This window comes from Chiloscyllium punctatum, chromosome 7 (genome assembly GCF_047496795.1).
Source record: "Chiloscyllium punctatum isolate Juve2018m chromosome 7, sChiPun1.3, whole genome shotgun sequence".
In the NCBI taxonomy this organism is placed as follows: domain Eukaryota; kingdom Metazoa; phylum Chordata; class Chondrichthyes; order Orectolobiformes; family Hemiscylliidae; genus Chiloscyllium; species Chiloscyllium punctatum.
The window spans coordinates 34,627,999-34,653,743 of record NC_092745.1 but is presented as its reverse complement, the minus strand read 5'-3'; positions in this window follow the sequence as shown (position 1 = coordinate 34,653,743).

The window sequence follows — 25,745 nt, the reverse complement described above, 5'->3', positions numbered from 1 at the left end:
GAATGTTAATGTAGAGGGAGAGGTAGGGGTAGAGAGTGATAAATCACATTGTTGTGAACTATGCCCATTAAAACTTAAGACAGTTAGTGGGTTGAGTCAGCATGAGAGGCATGCGCATCCCAATTTGAGGAATGAAAAAGGGAAAAATAGAGACCAAGGAAAAGGTGGTAAATAGTGAGAAAAGTAAGGAAGGAGTATGGCCTGAGGAAGAAATTACAAAATTACAACAATTGGACTTGGAATTAAGGGGATGTAAAAATATTAATAAACTCATCGCGGAAAAAATGGGAACTAAAACAGCTAAACAGATTTCAGATAAGAGAAGTTTATTAAATAAAAAGAATAGAAGCTGCGAAGAGGATATGGGCATGGATCAGGAAGCAATACTTAATAATATGAGTGTGAATGAAGAAACAGATAATGAGGAAGTAGAAGTGGAAAGGATAGGTGATGGGGGAAGGCCTCTTGATAGCGATAATCAAGAGGGTAAGGGTAGAACAGATAATTTCGACCACAGTGATAAATCACTGGAGGATTTAATTAAAATAGTCAAAGATAAATTAGGTAGGAATAAAGGTAGTTTTAAGGAATATGAAATGATTATGGATAGAATTATGGTGAAAATAGGAAAGGATAAAAAAGGGGTAACATCTAAGAAAAGGAGTAAAGAAGTAGGAATAAAATCGAAGAATAGTGGGCGAGGAAAGAAAGGAAAAGAGAATAATGCTAAAAGAAGGTACAGTATGAAAAAAGGAAGGTTTAAGGAAATGCAAATCCTTTATAAAAAGAATAGGCAGCTTTTGGCAAGAACCCTAATGGGGGCTCCATCGAAATGTAAATGTCCCCTTAGTAAGGAAGAGTTAGAAGAGTACTATAAAATAAGACTCTCTCAGGTTAATGAGAAAAACAATTTAAGAGGATTTGCTAAATATGAGAATAGAGTTGAGGAATCTGATGATGTGGTCCTGTTGGGTCCGGTAACGGTAGACGACGTCAATCAGGCTATTAAGGCGATGGACGTCGGTACCGCAGCTGGGCCGGACAGGATGACATTAAAAGATATAATTAAGATTGTTAATAAAGACAACACAATGCAACCTAGACTCTGTACAATTTGGGGTAAAACTGGTAAAATCCCAGATGAGATGAAATTGAGTCGGACCGTATTGATCCCCAAAGTAAATGATGAGGAGGAATTAAAAGATATAAATAACTGGAGGCCAATAATGATTGGACCAATTATGCTAAGATTATTTACCAAAATAATGGCGGGTATGGTAAATAAAGTGATAAGTCTTAATAAAAGGCAAAAAGGTTTTATGACCGGCGTTCAGGGATGCGAGGAAAATATTAAAATTTTAGAAAATATTATTAAGGGATCAAAAAAGAGAAAGAAAGATCTAGCAGTGGTCTTTGTACACCTTGCCAAAGCATTCGATACGGTAGGTCATAAATTAATTTTAACAGCCCTTAGGAGACTCCATCTCCTGGTTTTATTTATTAAATTAATAGCTAACTTATATGAGAATAATTTTACACAGATCGAGGGTTTTAACTGTAGAACAGAAAGGATTAAAATTTTAAGAGGTGTCAAGCAAGGGGATGCTTTGTCACCAATTCTTTTTAATATAGTAATGGATCCTCTTATCGCGACCATCGAAGAAAGGCAAAAAGGAATAATTTTAGGATCAGATGGGAAAAGCTGTCACTGTGCTACTTTAGCATTTGCAGATGACATAGCGTTAGTTAGCGATTCATATGAGGGAATGAAATACAATTTAAAACTAGTAGAAAGATTCTGTAATAATACTGGAATGGAGGTAAATGTTAAAAAGACTAAAGGGTTATACTTTACTGTTAAAAATAAGACAATTATCTATATTGATACGGCAAATTGGAAATTCAGTGACGGGAATATTCAATTTATAGAAAAAGGTCAAACAGTTAAATACTTAGGTGCTAAAATAGACCTGTGGATTGGCGTCAGCCAATCAGACTGGGAAGATCGGTTGGAAAATTGGATTAGTAATTTAAAATCATCCCCCCTAAAACCAGTACAAAGATTTGAGCTTTTAAAAACCTATTTTATACCTAGATTGTATTATTATTTAATTTTATCAGAATCCTCTATAAATTATCTTAACAAATGAGATGATATAATTAAGAACACTGCAAAAGAAATATTACATCTTCCGCAGTCGATCACGGATGGCGTTTTATATGCTCGATATCGTGATGGTGGCCTTGCTTTGAATAGATTGGCGACCTTCATCCCAATTTCAATTATGAGAAAATTCGGGATGCTCCACAGATCCTCAGATGAAATTTTGCATGCCTCGTTTCATTTTGAGGGTGAAAGTGTAGCTGAGAAGATGCGGAAATTGAGTAAATTAAAAAGGCTGGAATTGATTTGGAACCCGAACGTTAATCGACAATTGGGAGAAAACGATACTATCGGAGAGGATAGTGATGAGGAATTGGAAGAGTTCAGTAACACTAATTATGGCAATTGGAGATCAATGGAATTTGATAGATGGATAGCCCTCCCATGTCAAGGAGCTGGCGCTCATTACTACAAAAATGATAGTATTTCGAACACCTGGTTGAAGAAGATTCAATATATGAAAACATCAAAGGTAATGAATTCAATCTTATTGAGGACTAATCTATTTCCGACAAGGACATCCTTGTCGTATGGAAGGCCTTTTAATGTTAAATCCTGCAGAAGATGTAATGCACCCTCAGAGACGTTGGCTCATATCTCTGGATGGTGTCCCTATGTTAAGAATATTCGGATAAAAAGACACAATAGGGTGGCAGAAGAATTAACTAAATTTGTTAGGAAGAATGGGTGGACAATTTTTATAGAACCGAGGATCAAGGATACGGCTGGGAAATTATGGATTCCTGATGTAATTTTGAAGAAAGACCAGCAAATAGTTGTTGTAGATGTGACAATAAGGACAGACCTTCATATTAACTCCTTGGAAGCAGCATGGGAAGATAAGACAAGTAAATACCAACATTTAAAGGATGAGATAATGGACCTCACAGGAAGAGGAAACATATCCTTCCATGGTTTTGTAATGGGTGCCCGAGGAAAATGGCTGGAAAAGAATAATGAGCTTATGAAAAGCCTCGGGATTTTGAAATTTAAATCTTTCTCCCAGAACATTACCACCCTTGTTTTATCTCTGACCCTGGAACTGCTGCGGATTTTTATGGACTCATAAGTTCTCCTTACGACATAATTTAATAATTTTTTTAGAAATTATTATAACTATAGAATTTTAAGTAGTGTTTGTTGTTTTAATTAATTTTCGGTATTTTAATTTTTAAATCTTTTAAAATGTTTTAGTAATAATGTTTGGTAGATTTTAGCTCAGATAAATAATTGGTGGTGGGTAATAGGTGTAATAAATAAAGTGCACACTCAACACAGGAGATGATGAGTGGTAAACACTGTTTAATGGTTGATTAACCCAGCTCATCCCTTCCCTTGCTGAGTTCTGATTCAACATTGTATTTTGTCATTTCCCTTAACATCATCCGGCTGTGGTTTCGCTGGATAGGGGTATTCATGCGTCGACGAGCGACGTTAAAACTCGAAAAGGACACAATCCATCGCGCATGGTGAGTGCATCACATAGCCAGGATGCACACAATGGGTTGAATGGCCTCATTCTGTACTGTAAAATTCTATGATTCTATAATTATGGATGCAACATCTTTGTCACCACTGTCCAGGAAGGTGGTGTCGGGGTGTATCCGTTATGAAATTACAGAGCTGATTATTCTGCATGTGCTGTGTGTTTTATGCTGCAAAGTTCCAACTTTATAAATTATTTCCCACGTTTCCAGGACTGGATCTGCAAAGAGCTGGAAATCTTTTCCTGAGAGTGAAATATCCAAAGCATCACTGGGCCCCATGACAAAGCAGGATATGTATGTAGCACCACAAACTATAGGGCTTGTTTCTTTATAACATCTATGGTGTTAAGTTAGTTCAGGATTGCAAAATTCCATAAAATGTTTGCGAGTAGTTTAATAAATTGACTTAGTTTGCTGCTGAATAAACAATCAGCATTCAAACCGGAAACTAACATAAATAGACAGCTGATGTATTCGGGTTTTTTGTAATTCTGCAATTCTTCACGAACTGCTTCAGCTCAATATGTTCTCCCTTGTAGCTGGATTTTTCAATTTAGTTCAGACCACTATGTGCCATCACCAAACCTTGTTTTTAAAGAATCTAAATAACATATTTCATGTGGGCGGCACAGTGGTTAGCACTGCTGCCTCACAGCACCAGAGCTCTGCCTCACAGCGTCAGGGTTCAATTCCCGCCACAGGCGACTGTCTGTGTGGAGTTTGCATATTCTCCCCGTGTCTGCGTGGGTTTCTTCTGGGTGCTCCACAGTTCAAAAATGTGCAGGTTAGGTGAATTGGCCTTGCTAAATTGCCCGTAGTGTTAGGTGAAGGGGTAAATGTAGGGGAATGGATCAGGGTGGGTTGCGTGTCGGTGTGGACTTGTTGGGCCGAAGGGCCTGTTTCCACACTAAGTAATCTAATCAAAAAAGGCTTGTTCTTTCATTAAGAATGCACATTTTTTCGAAAGGTATAAAAATTGCATTCTCAAGCGCTTTCATTGCAAGATTACGTAAAGTGAGTTCATGTCCCACTTCAGAGACCTGTGCTTTGTGAATCAGAGTGATGCACCAGTGCATTGCCATGGGTGTGCTTTGCTGTTCAAGCGCGATCATTTGCTGAGCTGAGGCCCCGACTGCTCATCAGATAAATGCAAAGAGTCCTTTGCTACTTTTGGAAGACAAGCATAGAGGGTCCTTGTGGGTGTCTTAGCTAATATTCAGTCTTCAACGAACACCTAAAACAGTTTATTTCATCTGTGTCATTGCTAGAACTATGCTGTTCAAAATTGGTTTTTGGATTGCCAACGTTTCAACCATGTGCTGAAAAATTATTTGATTCATTACAATACGATTTTGGGGATCATTGATTGTGAAAGACATTATATTTAGGCACTTTTTTTTATAGATACCGAGTTATAAACACAAATTGCTTATATTTGTTACAGATCAAAAATCGTCGAGTCCAGATAAACAGAAATCCAACTTGCTCAGCGAACTGTATGCATCAGATTGAAACAAGTCTGCAGTCTTCGATAGTCGACTTGATGACCCCTCTAAGAATCCTTCTCCAGTTTTCAAATGTTATTTGAAATCTCGACCTGACTTTGTTGAAGGGCTGGATAATGTGGCAGGAACTCTTGAATATAGTCGTATGCCAGATCAGTTGGCATTTAGGCCAGAGGATGGTTCTGGTGATGAAAGTGTTGTGTCCAGTCATCAATCTGGGCAAGATGATATCCAGGAGGAACTTGGTCATCTAAAATTATTAGACTTCTGATGTTGTGGATGTACTAGGCTTGTCTCAGCAATCTGATCAGTCTGAACCCTTACTGAAATTAGACATTGAGAAACTGCAGCACATCAATGTCCCTGAGCGTAATTTCACTAAACAGAGTCCTATCTGATGACACAGAACAGCCTTTAGTAGCTGAGCTTGTTGAAAAGACGTTTGAGGACCTGAAGGATGAGGAATATTACTTGCACAAGGATGGCTATCCTGATGAGGAGGACGGTGCAAGTGATCATGCAGCCAGTTCTGTGAAGATTGTCAGATCAGTCAAGTCGGGCACCTCCATTGCATCTGTGCTATCTGACTCTGGAGAATTGAAAAGAACTCCATCATGAGAATGATTTTTCTTCTCAAGGTTTTGAGTAACTTTCCCAAGGAAAGGAAGCAACTTACTCAGAAAAGTTTGAGTCATTGCGAAGGAGGAATGAAGACATGAATAAAAGTTTACATGGTGGGAGTTTCAAAGCTCGCCCGGAATCTGCAGAAGCCCTTTCGCGAAGGATCAAAATCACCAGTGACAAAAATCTCACTGAGGCCCAAGTGCTCTCCTGTCCTGAGCATTTCAAGCAGGAGGGAATGAATGAAGGGGAGAAGCTTTCTCGAAGTGTTTCCCCAACTCTGTGTGGATGATGAAAAAAGTGAGCGGCTAGGTGAGAAATAGTCTCCCAGCTGTGGTAGCGTACATTCAGAACAACTTGTAGACTTGGAATCACCAACTGAGAAGAGCAAAGTGATGCTAGCAACGAGGAACAGACTCCCATACCATCACATTCTCCGTCTCCATGTCGCACCCCAACAGCCATGTTGCCTGAAACCGATGAGCTGCCTGAATCCCAAATTGGTGCAAGAATTTTAGTTAGTAGCATCCACTAGGGACACTTCGCTTCAAGGGCAGAACTAGCTTCGCCAGTGTCTTTTGGGCTGGTGTGGAGCTGGATAAGCCAGAAGGCAGTCATAATGGGACATATGATGGAGTTGAATACTTCACATGCAAGAAGAAATGTGGCATCTTTGCTCCTCCTCACAAGATTTCCCTCCAACCTGAACATTCTGGGGATGGCATCGATACAACTGAAGATGAAAGGGACCTACTTGTGGAGGATAACTTAGGTCAAGACTACAAAACGTGTTGTGATGAAGGAAAAAAGCCAGAGCTTTCAAAAGAAGTAACAGAATGGCAGGCGGAAGAGTTTGAGCTCAGTAAGATTTTAAGCTCAGTTCATTTAAAAACAGCTTGAATTATCAAAATTTAAGTAATCAGTTTTCTGAACCAAGTACCTTTGACTTACTACACATTATTAATGAACCTAGCAAGGCAGTGGTAACTTTTAGAGATGACCAAAATTTAAAAGAGAGCTTGCCCAAGTCTGGTGAGGAGGAACGATTGGCAAACTTGTGTGAAGACCAGAATTAAGAAAACATTAACCGTACTGATGTGTTCATAGAGAAAGCATCCAAGGCAGTACTAGAGACAGAAACCTATATCAATACCAATGTGTCTGTGCACAAAGGGAGGAGTTTTAACTAAATATCCACAAGAACGCTTCAATTTCTCTGTTGGATTTACTCAACAGGGAAATGGCTCAATTTAAAGTATCATTCCTCGAGCCTGAATCTGAGGAAATCCATGAGGAGCACGTGGACATCGAAGGAGAGGAACTCAAGGACAATCGTGAGGATAGTGAAGACTTTAAAGGAGATGATCGGAAGAGCAGTGATTCAAAGGCCAATTCTTTGGTTGATATGTTGCCATCTTCCTTTGTGAAGGACGCTATTGAACAATTGGAAGAAATCATGGAAGTCTCAGCTGAGAAGATCCAGCTTACTAATCAAGGATTACAGTTCAAACTGGATGTTGAATCCTGGCCCAGGTCACCTTCCAAGGATCCAAAGGAGGAACACAAGACTGTTATCCAGTTGGAGACATCTGAAAGAGATGACAGTGTTGGTGATCAGGAGGAAATATTATCTCCAGATCTTTGTCCCTTACCTGTAACTATTCATTTTGAACCTGTTTTGGGATGGATTTGAATTTCAAGAATTGGAGATGTGTTATTGGTCTCGAAGCATTGATGCAATTGTTTTATTAATGATTCCAGAGCTCGTTAAATTCCCACATTTGAACAGACAATTCTTTATTCGAAATACCGAAATCTGAAGTTTTTGTCGTGAATTTTTTTTGTCTAATTAACAAGGTTGTTTGGGTTCGCTCCACACCCACTCGACACCCACTCGACCCACATCACACTGGGGGTGTGGCCCAGCACTGGCAGGCATCAGTTCTGTCTCAGGGCTCATCGTTTTTACAGGTGGGTCTGCTGTTCAGTAAGAGTTTTAAAAATTTTACTGTTAAACTGTCACTTACTCTGAAAACTAAAGAATTCCAAATTCTGCAAACCAGCTGGTCCCGAGGGTTTTGAATAAAAGATTGTGTCCCTGTCGTACCAACAACAGGATGGTGGGCCAATGACAGGATTGTTGTTGTTTCCCGAACAATATGTCAAAATACAACTCCACTTTCTTCAGGCACATTTTTCAGGTCATCATTTTCAGAAATTACCCTGAGTGTTCCGCTTTCCCAAGGACCCTTTACCAAAAGACTGTTGTGAGGAATATCTTGATAAATTGTTAAATATATTTGTGGGTGATAAAATCCAGTTGTGGGGAATGTACTTAAAATTTCTGGTGTATCGTTGTTTTATACCTTGCCCATCAATTCTCAAAATATGTATAAGTACACCCGATTATTTCTCAAGGATTCAGTGACCATTTCTACTGTGTAATTATTGAGTTTAGATTGCTATTGAAATTCAAATCTTTTCCTCCTGCACTTTTCTGACCTTCCCTCAAAGGGAGGCAGTGTTTTTAAAGAGTTTTTTTTTAAACTAAGTTTTGAATCATGCTTTTCAATCTCTGGCTAAATCAGTACACACCCAGTTTCTCCAGTGTAGTGTTCTGAAGCAAAGTCTAGAGACTGAATGACCATCTGATTAGAAGAACAGAAGGGTTTATGATTTGCACATATTAACATTGATTGGACAAGCAGCTCTTTTCATGAAAGTGCTTGACAAGTTCTCATACTGTCCATTCCTTTTTGAGCATTCAATGTAGAAAATCGCTGAAATAGGAGCTTGGGTCAATTTGATTTGATACAGCAACATCCTGACTAAACTGACACATTCTTTTCTGATTTGCGTTTACCGACAAATTGCAGGAATATAAAAGGGGTGCAGCAGTCAACTGAAAATGGTCTGATTTTGGAAAGCTGAAGCTCAGAACATTCAGTCTGAAATCATTCATTCCCCTAAGTATAATAAATAGAAAGATGTAAAGAGTGTGAGCAGAAGAGTTTTTTGTGAGGTGAGATTCAGCTTTTGGTATTGGAACACAAAATTATTTTCCCTTAGTTAAACAAGAAAGGTATGGTTTAATAGTGCTCCACAGCAGCTCTGATTGATGATATGTATAACAGAGCATGTTAAAAACATTATCTCGATCCTAATGACTGCATTGAATTCAATTTACCATTTTGCCCCTTCCCTAAAAATCCAAAGCCCCTTTCTCCTCCACTGTTTGTACTCTCCCATTATTAATTTATCATCCTCATCATCATCGTACTGTTATCCGTTAAATCCCATCTGTCATAACTTTGCTCACTCTGGGAATCTATAGATTCTGCTTCTATTTACATAATATATGGTGTCTCTTCCACTCACTCAGTATTTGTTTCAAGTTCTTCTGTATCATTTTTGTCTTTCTGTTGCTGTTTCCATTAGTTGATAAGACAATATGTGATTATTATTCACCTTCTTAAAACTCTCTAGAATCATGATCTTCCACATGACACTCCATAATTTTCAGATAAAGAAAGCCTCAAAGGTTGAACTTCTCAATCTGTGATCATGTCTGTACCTCTTCTCCTGATAACATCTTGAGAATATGCACTATGTTGAGATGCCCAAAGTTGACCAACATATTTGAAGATCTTATTTAACTGCAGACTGCAGACCTCATCAAAGTATTGTTTAATAAACTCAGCACAGCAATAAATTTTAGAAAAGCATTGTCTTTCAAATTTCACAGTAAATGGATAATTTTCCATTACACAACTTAATGTGACTTAAATTGTTTGTGTCCACTTGGAAAAGCCAGGTGTTTTATTAATGCCATATCTATCACCTTAAATGGCCTGTATGTTTGAATACTTTGTGGCCTTTGCTGTAATTGGATTAGGATTTTACCGTTTCAGGTGTAATTCCTTTTTTATCCACTCAATGTATTACTTCATCTCAGTCTCAACTTCAATTCCATCTTCCGGTAAATATTCTTCTGTATCTGTCACTGCAGTACAATTCCATCTCTGTCCCTTCAACCCAAGTTGGAATCATTTAGTTTCCTTCTCTTAAATTCCCAAGTCAAGATTGTGTTTATTACTATAACAATTAAGGGCAATCTGAGCATGGGCTCCTGTGGGTCCCTTCCATTCTCCACATCTTTCTAGTATGAAATCTTTATTTTACCCCGAACCTTGCATTTTCCCAACCATCTCTATCCATTTGACTGTGTTCCCCTTCATTTGAGGTGCCCTTGAGTTTTGCCATTGGTCTTCTCAGAGGCAACTACTTGAAATAATTTCTGAAAATCCACGTCAATCATGTAAACTTTTTCCCACTAATCTGCTCTTTTACAAATACAGCCTTGTCAAATTGTTTGATAGTTCACAATCTGCTCATTAGAAATTCATGCTCATTTCTCCTGATTAGTTACTGTCTCTTCAAGTGCTCATACTTCACTCCATATTTTTAACTCTTAATTTACCAACAAATGAAGCAAAACTAACAAATCACAAAATTCCTGTTTTTCTTGTATTGAACGAGGAGTTAGCTACCCTCCAATCCTCTGGTCAAATTTTAGGAGGTAATAATTGGAGCCATGATAGTTTGCTTTCTATTTACAACATGTCCCACAGATGTCACTCATTTTGTTTCAAAGATTTGTCTCCTTTTATGTTGTGGTGCCTTCCTTAGTATTATGCAGGTAATCTTGTCTAATACATCTGCACCTACCCTTGGTAGTTCTGCAATCCTGTTAAACCCCTTCTCTAATCTCTCTTTTGCCTTTTCTCCTGTAATCAATGAAATTCTAAATGTATCCTTGGTTCAGATCATGGAGCAAACAGTTGTTATTTTATATATTTTGAACAGTATTCCCTTTTGTTTTCACTGTAGCAATCTAACAAACATTTTTTGGGGGTAGAGGACATATCAAACATAATCTTTTCTCTTTTACTCTTTTCCTCCTTCCAGCTTGTATTTAACATGTCGAGAGAAATTTTCACTGAAATATTTTCTGAAGACCCCAGTGCTAGCCCAGCCCCGTGGATGAAGCCAAGCCGAATTAGCTCTGTTTTCTTCAAACGAGCGAGGAACCCACAGAATTTAAATGAAGTGAAGGTAATAACTCCATGTAATCCTTTTGTCCTACTTGTCAGTAATAATGTTGCAAGTGTGATGCTGGTTGGAGTTAAAATATGTAGGTCGATTAAGTGAGTGACACACCTTGTAAAGAGTGGCCACTATCCTGACCTGAAATCTGTCACTGCTTCTGGGAAGTCCCTCCCTTATGAGATTGTGGGTCTAGCTCAGCACCACCTTCTCAAGGACAACTAGGAAGGGGCAATAAGTGCTGGCCAGACAATGATGCCCACATTCCATGAACGAACAAAAGAAAATATTTTCCTCTCAGCTCATTGAGCACCAAGGAACCCCATTTTAATTCTAAACTCCTCAATAAATATTTTTTAAATGACTCACAGGGTTTGGGCATCGCTGGCTGGCCGGCATTTATTGACTGATCCTAGTTGCTTTTGAGAGCCTGGTGAGCTATCTTTTGTAACCACTGCAGTTCATGTGCTGTAGGTCGACCCACAAAGCCCTTAGGGAGAGAATTCCAGAAATGTGATACAACAATCCTGCAGAAACAGTGATATTTTTCGAAGTCAGGATGGTGAGTGGCTTGGAAGGGCACTTGCAGGTGAGAATCCTGTGTTTCTAGTCTCACCTATGCCCTGATTTCCTACACCAGTTAAAAGACTTGTCTATTTACCCTATCCATGCCTCTCATGATTTTATAAAATCTTTACACAGTCACCCCTCAGTCTCCTTTGCTCCGGGGAAAATAGCCCCAACCAATTCATCCTCTTCCTATAGCAGAAAGCACACAACCCTGACAACATCCTTGTAAATCTTTTCATAACCCTTTCATGATTCACAACATCCTTCCGAGAGCAGGGAGTCCAGAATTGCATAGAGTATTTCAAAGGAGGCCTAATCAGTGTCCTGTACAGCCGCAACATGACCTCCCAACTCCTATACTCGGTGCTCTGACCAATAAAGGCAAACATTCACTATCCTGTTTACTTGTCATTCCACTTTGTAGGAACTATGAACATGCACTCCCAGGTCTCTTTCCTCAGCAACACTCCCCAGTGCTTTACCATTGAGTGTATAAGTCCTGACCTGATTTACCTTTCCAAAATGCAGCACCTCACATTTATCTGAATTAAACTTCATCTGCCACTCCTCAGCCCATTGTTCGAGATCCTGTTGTATTCTGAACCTTCTTACTGTCCACTGCACCTCCAATTTTGGTGTCATTTGCAATCTCTCGCTCTCTCTCGCTCTCTCACTCTCTCTCTCTCTCTCTCTCTCTCTCTCATTCCCCATTTCCGGTGAGATTTCTTCCCCAAACTCCTGATTCCAAATTCCCTTGACTCTCTCCATGTCCCCCAAGGCACAAGGCATTCCCTCTCTGCAGATGATATATGGTACTAACTGAAAGACCGCCCCCACATCGGAGCACTCTTCATTCTATATCCGACTGGTGGGGCTGGGTCAAGAACGTAGTCTTCCTAACCTGGAAATATCAGAAAACTTAGGGATTCTGTATTTCTGACCTAATTGGCTAAAAGACATCAAGGGCTTTCCCTCAAATAAATCTCCCAGCCAGGGGATTCCTTTCCACTTCTATGCTCTGACGCCGGAGTCCTTTGATTCCAGTCTAAATCCTGGGCCTCCCACTAACGGGTTGAACGGCAAATTGCCCCCACCCTGCCGCATTATCCTCCATGCTTTACCGTATTTATGATAATCAGACTTTCACAATGCGCAACCACCGATCTCATCTTATCCATGAACAGTAAGCTTCTGAAGGGGCACCTCGCCTGTGAGGCCTCTACATCAAGCCACATCGACTTTGAGTCATTGCTCACCCATTCACCTACATATGGCAACAGGGTGCTGATTTCATATCTCTTCAGATCTGGGAGGTCCACCCCACCCCCATATCCTGCAGAAGTTGCAACTTGGTAAATTTAATTAAGTTGCGCCTCCAGCGCCAAATAAATGATCCAAGCCATCCCGCAAACCTCCGCAGCACTTGGTTGGGTAATAACAAAGGGAGCATCCTCACGGGATATAACAACCAACGAACAACATTCATTTTAATCAAGGCTATATGGCCGAGCCATGATCTGGGTATTCCCTTCCATCGCTGCAAGTCCTGCTTTACACTCTCAAACAGCAACACAAAGTTAGCTCCATACAGTTGCGGGGAGTGAGGGGTAATAAAAATTCCCAGATAGAGAAAACCTTTCTGTGACCATCTAAAAGGAAACTCCATTCCGTCCTCCAGCTTCAGTACCTCCGCCAATGCCCCCCCACCCCCCCCCCCCCCCCCCCCCCCCCCCACAGGCAGGACTTCCGATTTTGGAAAATTTATTCTGTATCGCAAAAAGCTGTTGAATAATTTAATGTTTTGTATTAGCTGGGGTATGGACTTTTCGGGGTTAGGTAAAAACAGTAGGACATTGTCCGTATAGAGAGTGATTTTGTATTCCCCAACTCCCACCTTTGGGGAAAGAAATTTTCAGGGTCTTTTCAGACAGTCTCTGCCAGTGGTCCAAGTAACAAGGTTAACCGTAGGGGCAACAGGGGACATCCCAGTCGCTGCCCCTCCCCACACCAAAATTACTCAATTTAACCCTATTCACGATAACCGCCACCTTGGGGTCTTTATATAACACTGCTACCCACCTGGCAAAGGCCCCTCCCAGACCAAAACGATCGAGAACAGCAAAGAGATACGACCATTCCACCCGATCAAAAGCCTTTTCTGCTTCCAGGGAGACCACCAAACCCAGAATCATTCTCTGCTGACATAGTTGCACTATATTCAATACCTGCCTGATGATGTTGGAGGAGCTGCGGCCCTTGATAAAACCCGTCTGCTCCTCTTTTATAATAACGGGCAGCACCTTCTCCAGGCTCAGAGCTAACACCTCTGATAGAATTTTAAAATCCACATTCAACAACGAGATGGGTCTATACAATGCACAATCCTCAGGGCCTTTCCCTTTCTTTAAAATATGAGCGATATGAGCCTCTGTAAGAGAGGGCAGAAGACAGTCCTGGCCATAGGAATGTATATACAGCTCCAGCAGTGGGTTAGCTGACATGTGTATGAACTCCTTGTAAAATCCACATGGGAATCCGTCTGGACCAGATACCTTACCACGTTGGACCTGCCTTATTGCCTCTTGCACCTCCTGTACTGTGAGAGGTGCATTTAAAAGGGAGGCCTGATCTGCATTTATGCCAGGGAGGTCCAAGTTTTGAAAAGAGGATTCCCTTCTCACTTCTCCATCCCCACAGCCCTCTGACCGGTATAACTCTGCATAGGACTCCCAAATTCTGGCATCGATCTTCCTCAGTTCACGAGTGACATTGCCAGTTCTCTCCCTGATAAACACAATGGACTGTGGAGCACTTTCCTTCCTAGCCAGGGATCTACCTGGCTTATCCCCATATTCAAATAGCCTTTTCTTTGCAAAGGAGACCCCTCTCTTTGCCACTTGTGTGAGCACTGAGTCCAGATCAGTCCGGAGAGCCGTGACCCGTTGCAATTTGACTCCGGATGGTCTGGGATAATGTACCGATTTGGCTGCCTTCAGCCAGGCCTCAAACATCAGCTGCTGCTCTCCTCTCTGCCTCCATCTCATTGTCAAGTGTGAAATAATCATACCCCTTAAGAATGCTTTGGTGGTCTCCCAGAGCACTGAAGGATTAATGGCCACACCCAGATTGATGTCCCAAAAAGCCCTGTACTCCCTTGTGATACACTGTACAAAGTTGTCATCCTTCAACAGAAACAGATTCGTGCGACATTGCTGTGTGTCTACTTCACTACCTTTGGTCTTAACATCTAAATATATTGCCACATGGTCCAAAATAGTAACGGTCCCAATCCTGCGGTTAACACCAAGTCCAAATAAACCGAAGGAACAAAGAACATTTCAATTCTTGTGTGGCACTTGTGCAGGTTGGAGTAAAAGGTAAAGTCCCTCCCATTCGGGTGGAGACACCTCCACACATCCACTAGCCCCAACTCCTCACACAAGTCCACCAACTGTCTAGTCTGCAGAGGTGTACCCGACAGCCCGTTTGGCATCCTGTCCACCCCAGGGTCCATGAGACAATTAAAGTCTCCTCCTGTAATCATACGACGCATCCCAAGAGCCATTAACTTAGAGACTGCATCAGCTAAAATCTTGAGAGGATGCGTCAGGGGACAGTAAACGTTCAGGGTGGCATACACTTCTCCGTGTCCCAGAGCCTTGAGAATAATGAACCATCCATGTTCATCCTTAGTTTGACCTATCACCTGAAATGGGATGGCCACTCCTCTGCTTTTGGAGTTGAAGGGGGAGAAGAATACCGTATCGTATTCTCCCTGCTGTAACTTCAGATGTTCCCTGTCAGTCAAATGCATCTCTTGCAGTAGAGCGATGTCAACCCTTTCCCTCTTAAGATTTGAGAGCACCTTTTTCCTTTTAATGGGGGAATGGCTCCCCTTTATATTCCACGTGCACCACCTGAGCAGATCGCTAGCCATGACCACACACTACAGCCCACAGTCCACCGAGAGGAACAAACCCATTCAATGTGTGACGACTTTATCAAATCTAAAGACTATTTCTACAAACGCCACCAAAACTACTAAAACTAAAAAAAAAACTAACCACTACTCCTAATGTCAACAAATAAACACAAAAAACACAAATTTCCAGAGATCCACCCCTTGCCCATGGGGGCCATTCACTCCCAACCTCACAACCATCCCTGCACCTTCCAGTTAAGGTCACGCCCCACAGCCAAGCAATGGGGAAAAAAACATATTATTTCCACTCTGACAAATTAACAATGGACACCCACCCCTCCCCCTCCTCATCTCAACCCCACACATCTTTAAATCAAAGGAGAAACCACCCTCACCCAGCAAATCAGAACAATAGAATAGCTAATAACCACCAAACAGCTATAATATAAAACATACTGGATCTCTCACTAAAGCAATACCAAGCCTATAAAGCGCGCGACCCCAAAAGGGAAAAGAACAAAGAGAGAGAAGATTTTAAAAAACTACATTATGCCATTGTCCGCACGCCTCTTTTCCTTCCTCCTCGGTCAAAGTCTCTCATTTCAGCGAGTTCAGGAGTTCTTTTACTTTATCCGCCGAGTCGAAGTTGTAGACAGTTTCCCCATAACTGAAACGTAGCACCGCCAGGAACCTCAGAGAGTATTGAATGTTTAAATTTTTTTTCTTGACATCATCAAAGGTCTGTCTTTTCTTAATTATGGCCCCAGAAAATTTGTGAAAAAACATTATTTTCAAACCTTTATAAACCAAAGCTTATGGATCCCTACTCAGTCTTCTGGCTGTTTCTATTATTAAATGCTTTTCCTTGTGATGCTGGAGTCGCACTAGGACTGGGTGCAGGCACTGGGCCGGCCCAGACCTACACATCACGATGCGGTCAGCCCACTCCACACTCACCCGGCCTGACTCGATCTCCAGGCCCAGCAACGCTGGAAGCCACCTCCTTGAGGAAATCAGCAAGGTTTTCACCTTCTACATGCTCAGGTCAGCCCAAGATCTGTAGAATTTTCTCCGACCTTGATTTTCGAGGTCATCTACTTGTTCCTTCAGGGCCTGAACCTGCCCTTCCAAGGTTTGAACCCGCTCCTTGGACCTCTCCATCGTGGCCTCCAAGGCTTCATTAATAAATTCTGTTGCTCCACTGAACTTAAGGGCGCTGCCACAGGGTTTGACGTAATGGCTGTGGGTGTGCCCGACATAGTAGAGAAGTGCCCTGCCTGCTGCACTCCTCTAGCTCCCTTTCCTTTAGATGTCTTCATTTCAGCTTCAGATCTTCCCAGTCCTAATTTAAAGGGGCTCTAGGTTCTCTCACGACTTTCTACCACAAACTTTCCTCAGGGGTGACTAATGATGGGGGGAGGGATAGGAGCCCACCTTGCCTGCCATATGGCACAGAGCCCAATACACCAGACTGTTCAGACTGCCGCCATCTTGAATTTCCCATACCCACTCTCTACTGATCACATCCTCAAAACCTTCCAGAATATGTGTCAGGCCTGATTTCCCTTCAGTAAATCCATGCTGACCTGGACCAATCCTGTCACTGCTTTCCAAATGCTCGGTTATTTTATCTTTAATAATTGACTCATGTAAAATTCCTCATTTTCACACTCCCTCTTATTAAAAAGTGGGGTTACATTGGATACTGTCTAGTCCATTAGAGTCTACAGAATGGTGATCATTTTCCAGCAATATGTCCACTATTTCTACACCCACTTTCTTAAGGATTCTGGGATGTCGAGCATCAGGCCCTGGGGACTTACCAAGTTTTGATACATCAGTCTCCCCAAGACCATTTCCTGACTAACAAGGATTACCTTCAGTTCCTCCTTCACACTTGACCCACTATCCCCTCACATTTCCTTTCAATAGGATGTGCATCCCTGGATATTTAGTTCCCTGATCCCCTTGCAGCCATGTCCCTGCGCTACAGGCTCATTTACCTTGTTTCATATACTCGATGCATCGAAATACAACACCCTCAGTCATGCATTGAGGGTGTTGTACTTCTCATAGTTATCTCCATTAGAAATCACAGAATCCCTACAGTGTGGAAGCAGGCCATTCAGCCCAGACTGACAGTCCAAAAAGCATCCCACCCACCCTGCAATTCCCATGGTTAATCCTCCGAACCAAAACAGCTTTGTGACAATGGGAGGAAACCCAAGTAGACACGGGGAGAATGTGTAAACTCCACACAGACAGTCAGTTGGAATTGAGTCTGTGTCTCCAGAGCTGTGAGACAGCAGTGCTTACCACTGATCCACCATTCCACCCTGTGGGGCCTCAAGTTCGATTCCTGATCCTTTCCATACTCTCGATCCTATTACTTGGTCTGGATGCTTTAATAACTTCTCCTGAGCTCCTATCTTCTTTCGTTAGTTTAAACTCCTCGAAGCTTGATTTACCTTGGTTTGTGTGGTGCAGCTTTGTCTACACTATTCTGAATCGGTCATGCATTAAGAGACAAAGCCTTTAGGTTTGGTCTGTAATTGAGCTTTCCTGCACTTTTAAGTTCCCTCAGTACAATATGACATTCACAATATTCTGTCCCTTCCTTTTATTTCCTGGTAACAATCAATCCCATCACTAACCAGTCATCCTCCCTTCTCCTTTGCCATCCATTTTCTCATTTTCCATCCAACTGTTCCAGTTATTTTCTCTTTGAATCATATTCAGGCTGATATTTATCCCTGAACAAACATCACTCAAAATGTTCCTTGGTTCATTGTTGCTTGTGGGATCTTGCTGTGTACAATCTGGCTTCCACATTTCCTGCATTCCTTCAGTGACCTCATTTCAAACAAGTCCCACACTGTCTTCAAATGTCTTTGGAACAGCATGAATATTTCTTTTCTTTGGATGAACTGGGAGTTTTTCAGATGTGAAAGATGCCGTTCCAATATTGCACAGTCCTCCTCCTGAACTACAGTTTCTGCTTTGACCCTGTCTTTTGTGAGAACAGACCGAAAGATTTCATGAGGAACCATTGCTCCATCTTCCACCTCCGCACAAGTTACCTTCCTGCTCTCGAATTAGTCTCATACATTCCTTTATTCACTTATTCTTTCTGTGATTATAAAACATCACTGGGATTTCCTTCACTTCATTTGGACACATTTCATCCTGTCAGCTCTTTGCTTTCCTCAGGTCCTGGTTAATTTCACCCTTGCATTTTGTCTTTCAGCTCACTTTTACCAAATCATTGCCCAGTTCAGTGAAATGGTTTGTTCCCAAATGAAAACTTTCACACTTGCTCCATGGTTCTCCATTTCCATCCCTCCTCTCAATCTCACTGAGTTCTGATCACTGTCATTGAAATGCTCCCTCATTGATAGCCCTTCCAGCTGCCCACATTCATTCCCTAAACAATGGTCCAAGACTGTCCCATCTCTTTCACCATCACTGTCTCAGGGGCAATTAGGGATGGGCAATAAATGCTGGCCCTGCCAGTGACACCCACACCCCAAGATGCACTTTAAACAATGTCTGTTCTTTTATGGGGTTTGTTAGGAGTTGGCGACAAATGTTCAAAATGGATTGTTTTGCCAGTTCATGTTTGGAGAGTTAAAAGCCCTTCAAAAGGCAGGGATTAAAATTGTTTCTCTTGTCTTTCAGGCCGTGAGAACTCTCAGCCCAAGCTGACCCTGCTGCCCCCCCTCCCCGGAGCAGGTCAATGCCAAGGGCACTGCCACCCTGGTGTGCCTTGCCAATCACTTCTATCCTGATGAGCTGGAGGTGCAGTGGAAGAAGGACGGTGCAGTCATTTCGGACGGGGTTCAGACCAGCAACTACCTGCGAGCTTCAGACAGCACCTACAGTGCCAGCAGCCTGCTGACCCTCTCTGGGTCTGACTGGGAGTCCAACGCTCGCTTCTCCTGTGCCCTTACCCGCGTGATTCTCCCCTCTCCCCTCAGCAAGAGCATCATGAGATCAGAATGTGTGTAGAGTGTTCGAGACAGTCCACAGAGGAGACACAACTTTAAATAGAACAGGGCTGAGCTGGCAGGACAAAGGTCATTGTGAGCATTAAATTTCAACTCTCTTCCTTCTTGGGATTGGCTTGGCGACACTTCTGAGGTTCAAGGGTTAAGGCGAACATCAAAAAGAGGCTTTACTCTGTGTTAGACTTCATGCTGACCCTGTTCTGGGAGTGTTTCATTGGGGCAGTGATGACCTGTGATGCCAAGTCAAACCTATTGAAAATGCTGAAGACTGTCAGCTGTACAAAAACAATGTGAACCTCAGAAGTTTCTGCTTCAGTAAAACAGACCTCCTTCCTGCTCAGCCATCATTCCAATTTAAGGTTTTGTCACTGTTCAAAGGGACAGGATTCTTAGGTTATTGAGAAAATCTCCACAAATGTTTTCCTCAAACTCCATTGTGGCTGTGAATTTGAGCAGCTTCCTCTGTCTGGGCTGTTAATTGCTGACTGTTTTCTGTCAATGTCAATCTGGAAAAGGGAATAAAGTTGAAAAAGATTCAGTTTCTGTCTCGTATGTGCTTTGGAAATGGCCAGAGCTGAGTCCTCAGGGAAAGCTGTGTGAAGTGTTAACCTCCACCCTCAAGGCCTGGAGAATGAGGGGGAGAATAGACGGGGCAATGGGGTCTCCAGAGCAGGAGGGCAATGCTACCATTGTGTCCAGGAGGGGCACTTTCAGCAGGAATGCACAACCTCAAGGAAATCTTTACCAATAAATGGGGAAAAGAAGGAAGGCAGGAGGGGATGATGGGGAACACAATAATCTGATGGAAATTCCTCATCAATGCTCACCCATCCCTTAGACACAGCAAGATCACAAAGTCAAGAAATTCAAATCAACTGTTAGGGAGCCAGAGCCACTGGGAACCCTATATTGATGAATATGACAAGCAGGACCTTGTTACTCAGAATAACAATTGCACAATAACAACTTGGGAAATAAATATTCCATAAATTAGACCTGGGTTTTCTTTACTCTTCAAATGAAATGAAATTGTCCCGTGTATCCCTGGGGTCAGATTGAGAATGTTCAGTCCAGGGGGAGTCTGGGAGTCACGGCTGGGGAGGACAGTCAATGATAAACTGGTTCCACTTTCTGCTGTCATACTCTGTAGCCCCTGGGCCATCTCAGTGAGGATTATCCAGGGCTCAGGATGGATTCCAGAGCAGCTCATTGTTCTGACTGTTGTGTTCCTCAGTCCACATGTGGCTCCGGCAATCTCACTTCATGACTCTAGTATCAGTGGGGACCAATGCGGCTGAAATCTTATCCAAACAGACCCTCACACAGCGGGGAGGCTGCTGGTGGCTCAGAAACCCCTTGGACTCAGTCCCAGATTCCACCGTGGCTCTTTCATTCAAACACAACATTAACACACTGACACCACATACAGAGGGCAATCCTGAGATGGGGCAATTTTGGTTCTTGATTCCAATGTGAGGAAATGGGGCTGGGTGTGAAATGTCTAGTCTGAAACTGGGGGGGGGGGGGGGGGGGGCACTTTATAATGAAGAATAGAAACTGATGTCAGAATGAAGTCAGGTGTTGATGAGAGTGAGGAATATCTCAGTGATCTGTCTCCAGAATCCACAGACTGCACACATCCTTCTCTCAGACCCTGAAGGCTGAGAAACAGCTCCTGGACATCCGACATTTCTCCAACTTTCCCAGAAAAGGTGAAATATTTTCTGTGTCAGTGATTCCCTGGAACAGGACATTTTAAAAAGGGGTGTGGGAAGGGAACTGTTGACTCTCAATGACAAAGCCAATGGAAGGATGTGGAGCTAGCACTGTCAAATATTAGGGCACAGAGGATGACACCAGAAGCAATTCAATGCTGTTACTCTCTCCTTTGCAATTGCTATACTGGTAATAATTGGTTTTCCCTCACAATTTGCTCTCTCATATTCGATCCACGTGCCTTTCTTGCTTTGCTTCTTTTGACTTGAGTCTGTGGGTAGCTCCATCAAAACCCAATTTCCTCACTCTCTTCCAGGCCCCTGAAGAGATTAGAGACAAAAAAAAACCTGCAAATGCTGGAATCCAAGGTTGACAAGCAGGAGAACACTGCAAGACTGGCAGCATCAGGAGGTGGAGAAGTCAATGATATGGCTGTAACACTTCTTCAGGCATGGGGGTGGGTTTGGGGGGGGAGGTGGGGGAATGATGGGGGAGCTGCAGATAAAGGGAGTGGTGGGGGCAGGGTGGTGAGATGGGGATAGGTGAAGATAGGTAGAGGATACTACCTGATTGGTTGATGGGAGGGATGAATACAAATTAATCTCTCCCATCAACTAATCAGGTCACACTCTCTACCATTCTCAACCTATCCCTACCTCAACACCCGGCTCCGCCCCATCCCCTTTTCCAAACTTTCCTCATCACACAGCCCACTCATTCCAGGGATCAATCGGGTAAAATTCCTGTGAACCACCTCTGATGCATTTATATTCTTCCTTCAATAGGGAGACCAAAACTACCCTCAGTATTTGAGATGTGGTCACACCAATGTCCAGGAATAACTGAAACATCACAGTCTCACCTTCTGGCCTTTAAGCACGCCTACTCTTACGTGTACCAAGCTTTTTACTGTCCATGTCTAATTGCCTGGACCTGGTGGTGATTAACTGCCTCCTTGAACCCCTGCAGTCCGTGTGCTGTTGGTAGACCTACAATGTCCTTAGGAAGCGAATTCTGGGGAATCTGACCCAGTGATGATGTAGGAACAGCTTCATATTTCCAAGTCAAACTGGTGAATGACTTGGAGAGGAACTTGCTGGGGTGATGGTCCCGTGTACCTGCTGCCCTTGTCCAAATATAGGTGATCATGGGTTTGGAAGCTGTTGTCTCAGGATCTTTGGTGAATCTCTGCAGTGCATCTTGTAAATAGTACACAGAGCTGTTACTGAGCATCGGTGTGGGGGGAATGCATGTGTGTGAATGCGGTTCCAATCAAGTGGGGAAACTTGTTTTCAACAATATTTAAATAAAATAATATAAAACAGCATAAAATTAAATATAAATAAAAATTTGCTGCCTTTTAGATAAAACATCACTGAACCCAAAAAGTTAATCCTCCTCTTCCCACAGAGGCTGCACCTGTTCCCTTTCTCCAGCATCGCACTTCTATTTGAGATTTGCAATATTTTGTTTTTGTATCTGTTTTAATGCTATTGGTTATAAGAGAACCATTGGTCAGCACAATGGGGAGATATTCCCTGAGATGGTCACAAAGTCCTTGTCTTCAAATCGACCTGAGAGGGCAGTGGTTTAACCGATCAACCAGCAGATGGCATCTTTGCCTTTGCCAGCCTCAGGATAGTGCTCCAGTGTCTGGAGTGGGGCTTGAAACCTGCAGGTTCAGGTGACAGTGTTAACACTGAGCCCATCTATTCTTTCCTGGGATGTGGGAGTCACTGGCAAGACCAGCATTTGTTCCCCATCCCTACCTGCCCTGAAACTGAGTGGCTTGCTGGGCGTTTCAAATGGCAGTTAAGGGTCAGCCACATTGCTGGAGTCCTGGCAGAGTCAGACATCGACAACAGGTCTACAAGAACAAGGCCCTTTGGCCCAATGAGCCAAAGCCAGTCAAACATCCACCTCACTATCCTAATTCTATGTTCCAGTACTTGGCCCGTAGCCCTGCACACCTTGGCATTACAGCTGCACATTGAAATACTTCAATGTTATGGGAGAGCTTCTGCCTCAACCACCCTTACAGGCAGTGAGTCCCAGACTGTCACAACCCTCTGGGTGAAAATGTGTTTCCTTATGTTCCCTCTTAACCTTCAGCCATTTACCTTAAATCTATACTCCTCTATTCATTGATTATAACATAACCCCATGTCACCAAGTCACCCTTTATTGACACATGAACCTTCCTTGACTGTAGTGCCTCATGGAGAGTCCAGCACCGGAGACTTGGGGTGTCTGACACTCAGCCTGTTTATGTCAGCGAGGATTCTCCTGGTTATATCCTGGTAACGATTTGAGCTTTTCTTGTGAAACCCAGTTGGGAATTTTAATGGCATTGAATCTCCCACACACTCCCAACTCTCTTGATGCTCACCCTTGTCTGGTTAATTCCTTCTCTTCTTTCAGGTCATTCCATTTCAGTAAAGTCTGTAATATTTCCATGGAGGATGTGTACTAGAAACCGCCATAGAGAAGCTCCCAGCCCTTCAATAGAAGGAAGGCCAATGTTTGCAGCAAGCCTGGACTGTGCCCTTGTGTACCTTGCCTCAAGGATTCCATGTGATCTGTCAGTCTCCATCCCAGCCTGATAACCATCTCAGACATTGGAAGGAAATGCCCAGGGAGCAGGTTAACATGGTGCAAAAAGCCTTTCAGTGTTTGCGCTCAGTGTGCATTATCACTTGCTCACTGCTCCCCTTTTACACGATAATGGAGAGAGAACTCTTGTCGATGTAGTTTTTTTTTAATGTGTCAGGATATTGAAAGCTGTGAGCACAGAGCAGTCACGTTCACAGACAAGATGGTGCAGTCCCACAGACAGGAAACGAATGACAAGACAAATCTGTTTTGGTGGCACTCGTTGAATTTTGAGCAGGGCCCCCGAGGGAACCTCTTTTAGATTGGGATCTTGTCAAGCCCCCTGAGGTGGGGGTGGGGGTAGTCGGGGAGTGGTGGTGGTGGAGCCTCAAATGATGGTGCCAGAGACTGTACAACTTTTAGCAGTGCACCGTAGTCACAGCCTGGATTCTGTGCTCTCATTTCTGAGGTGGCTTTCAACCTGATGACCATTTTGACGATGAGGCAAGAGCATTGCCCATGGAGCCACGGTCAGTAACAATGTAAACTGTGTGGTTCTGAAAGCCTGAGTCTGCAGCTCAGCTTGGGAGGATATCAGCTCATTCATCAAATCTGTTTCTGCCCCTCTGCAGGCTGACCAGGCTGGCGGTGCCTTTCCAACACTCCCATGTTTCCTCTTGTGGCACAGCCCATTCTCCTGACAGATAGTTTCCTCGGAGCCGAAAAGTGTGGCACTGGAAAAGCACAGCAGGTCAGGCAGTTGTGCTCAGGCCGAGGACATGACTTTGTCCCTCTGTCAGATCCTCTTCGAGAAACACATGGCTCACCACCGCCCTCTCCAGGACAATTAGGGAAGGGCAAAACCCACCCATCCCAGGAGAAATCAATTTAAATTACCTATAATTCAAATTATCAAATTGGTGAGGCTTGAATTCATCTCTTTGAAAGACTGGAGCCTCGGTCAGCAACAGAGCCATGACATGGGTGAACCTGGTTTGTCAGACTGCAAGGTGGAGTGTCCTTCGGATTGACACTGGGCTCAGCAAAAAATGAATTACACTCAAAGATCTAACAACTGGCTATCCAAGCGTGCCCCCAAACTGCACAGAACAGCACTTGGGGCTTCGCGCTCCCGTCTCCATTCTTGCTTGTTGACCTTCCCTGGGAAGTATCTGGGAAGCACCTGACAGGTCATTCCCACTGGAATCCCCTGGAATGCCTGTGGGTTTATTCTTGGATAATGGAAGGAGTCATTACTCATCGTCCTCAGTTGAAGTGCACATTCTCTATAGTTACTAAAAGGCAGCTGTTTCACTGTGCCTGAACAATATAAAGTCAGAAGTCACACAACACCAGGTTCTAGCCCAACAGGTTCATTTGAAATCACAAGCTTTCGAAGCGCTGCTCCTTCATCAGGTGTACCCCAGTCCACCATTGGCATCTCCACAGAACTGAACAGGACAAATAAACTGGGGCTCTGCGAGGATCTAATTGGCTCCATCTGCAGAAACAAGGCGAGAGAGAGAACAGCTTTCGGACCAGGATACTTATTGCACCACAATGAAAATGCTGAGCATGCTATGATATATCAAAAAGAAGTACTTTGGTGTGACTTTTGATTGTCTTCAAAACAAGTGCTGTTTTGTTCATTCTGTGATACACGGAGACGATGTCAGTATTGGGTATCACAAAGTTTGTTTCCTCCATTAAACACTTCCTAAAACACACATTCCATCTTGCTCTACTCCTTATTGACTCTTAGACATTGTCCATGCTCCCTCACTCCGTCCCAGTCCCAGTCCCAGTGGAATTGATGGCCGGAGTTCATGACCCCGCACTGTGTGAAGGTTGGTGTGAAGTGAGGCCAGTGTGTTGGAGCTTGGGCTCCTGCCTCAGGCCCAGGTGTAGGGGCCTGTTCAACAATCTGCACCTTGTCCTTTTTCTCTTTCTGAATGAACTGGATCAAGTTGCAGTAATGAGCTGGCGACAAGGTGTCTTGTCTAAAATGTTCCCAGCATTGGGCACAGAACTGGCTGTGTAGGAGGAGACAGAGGG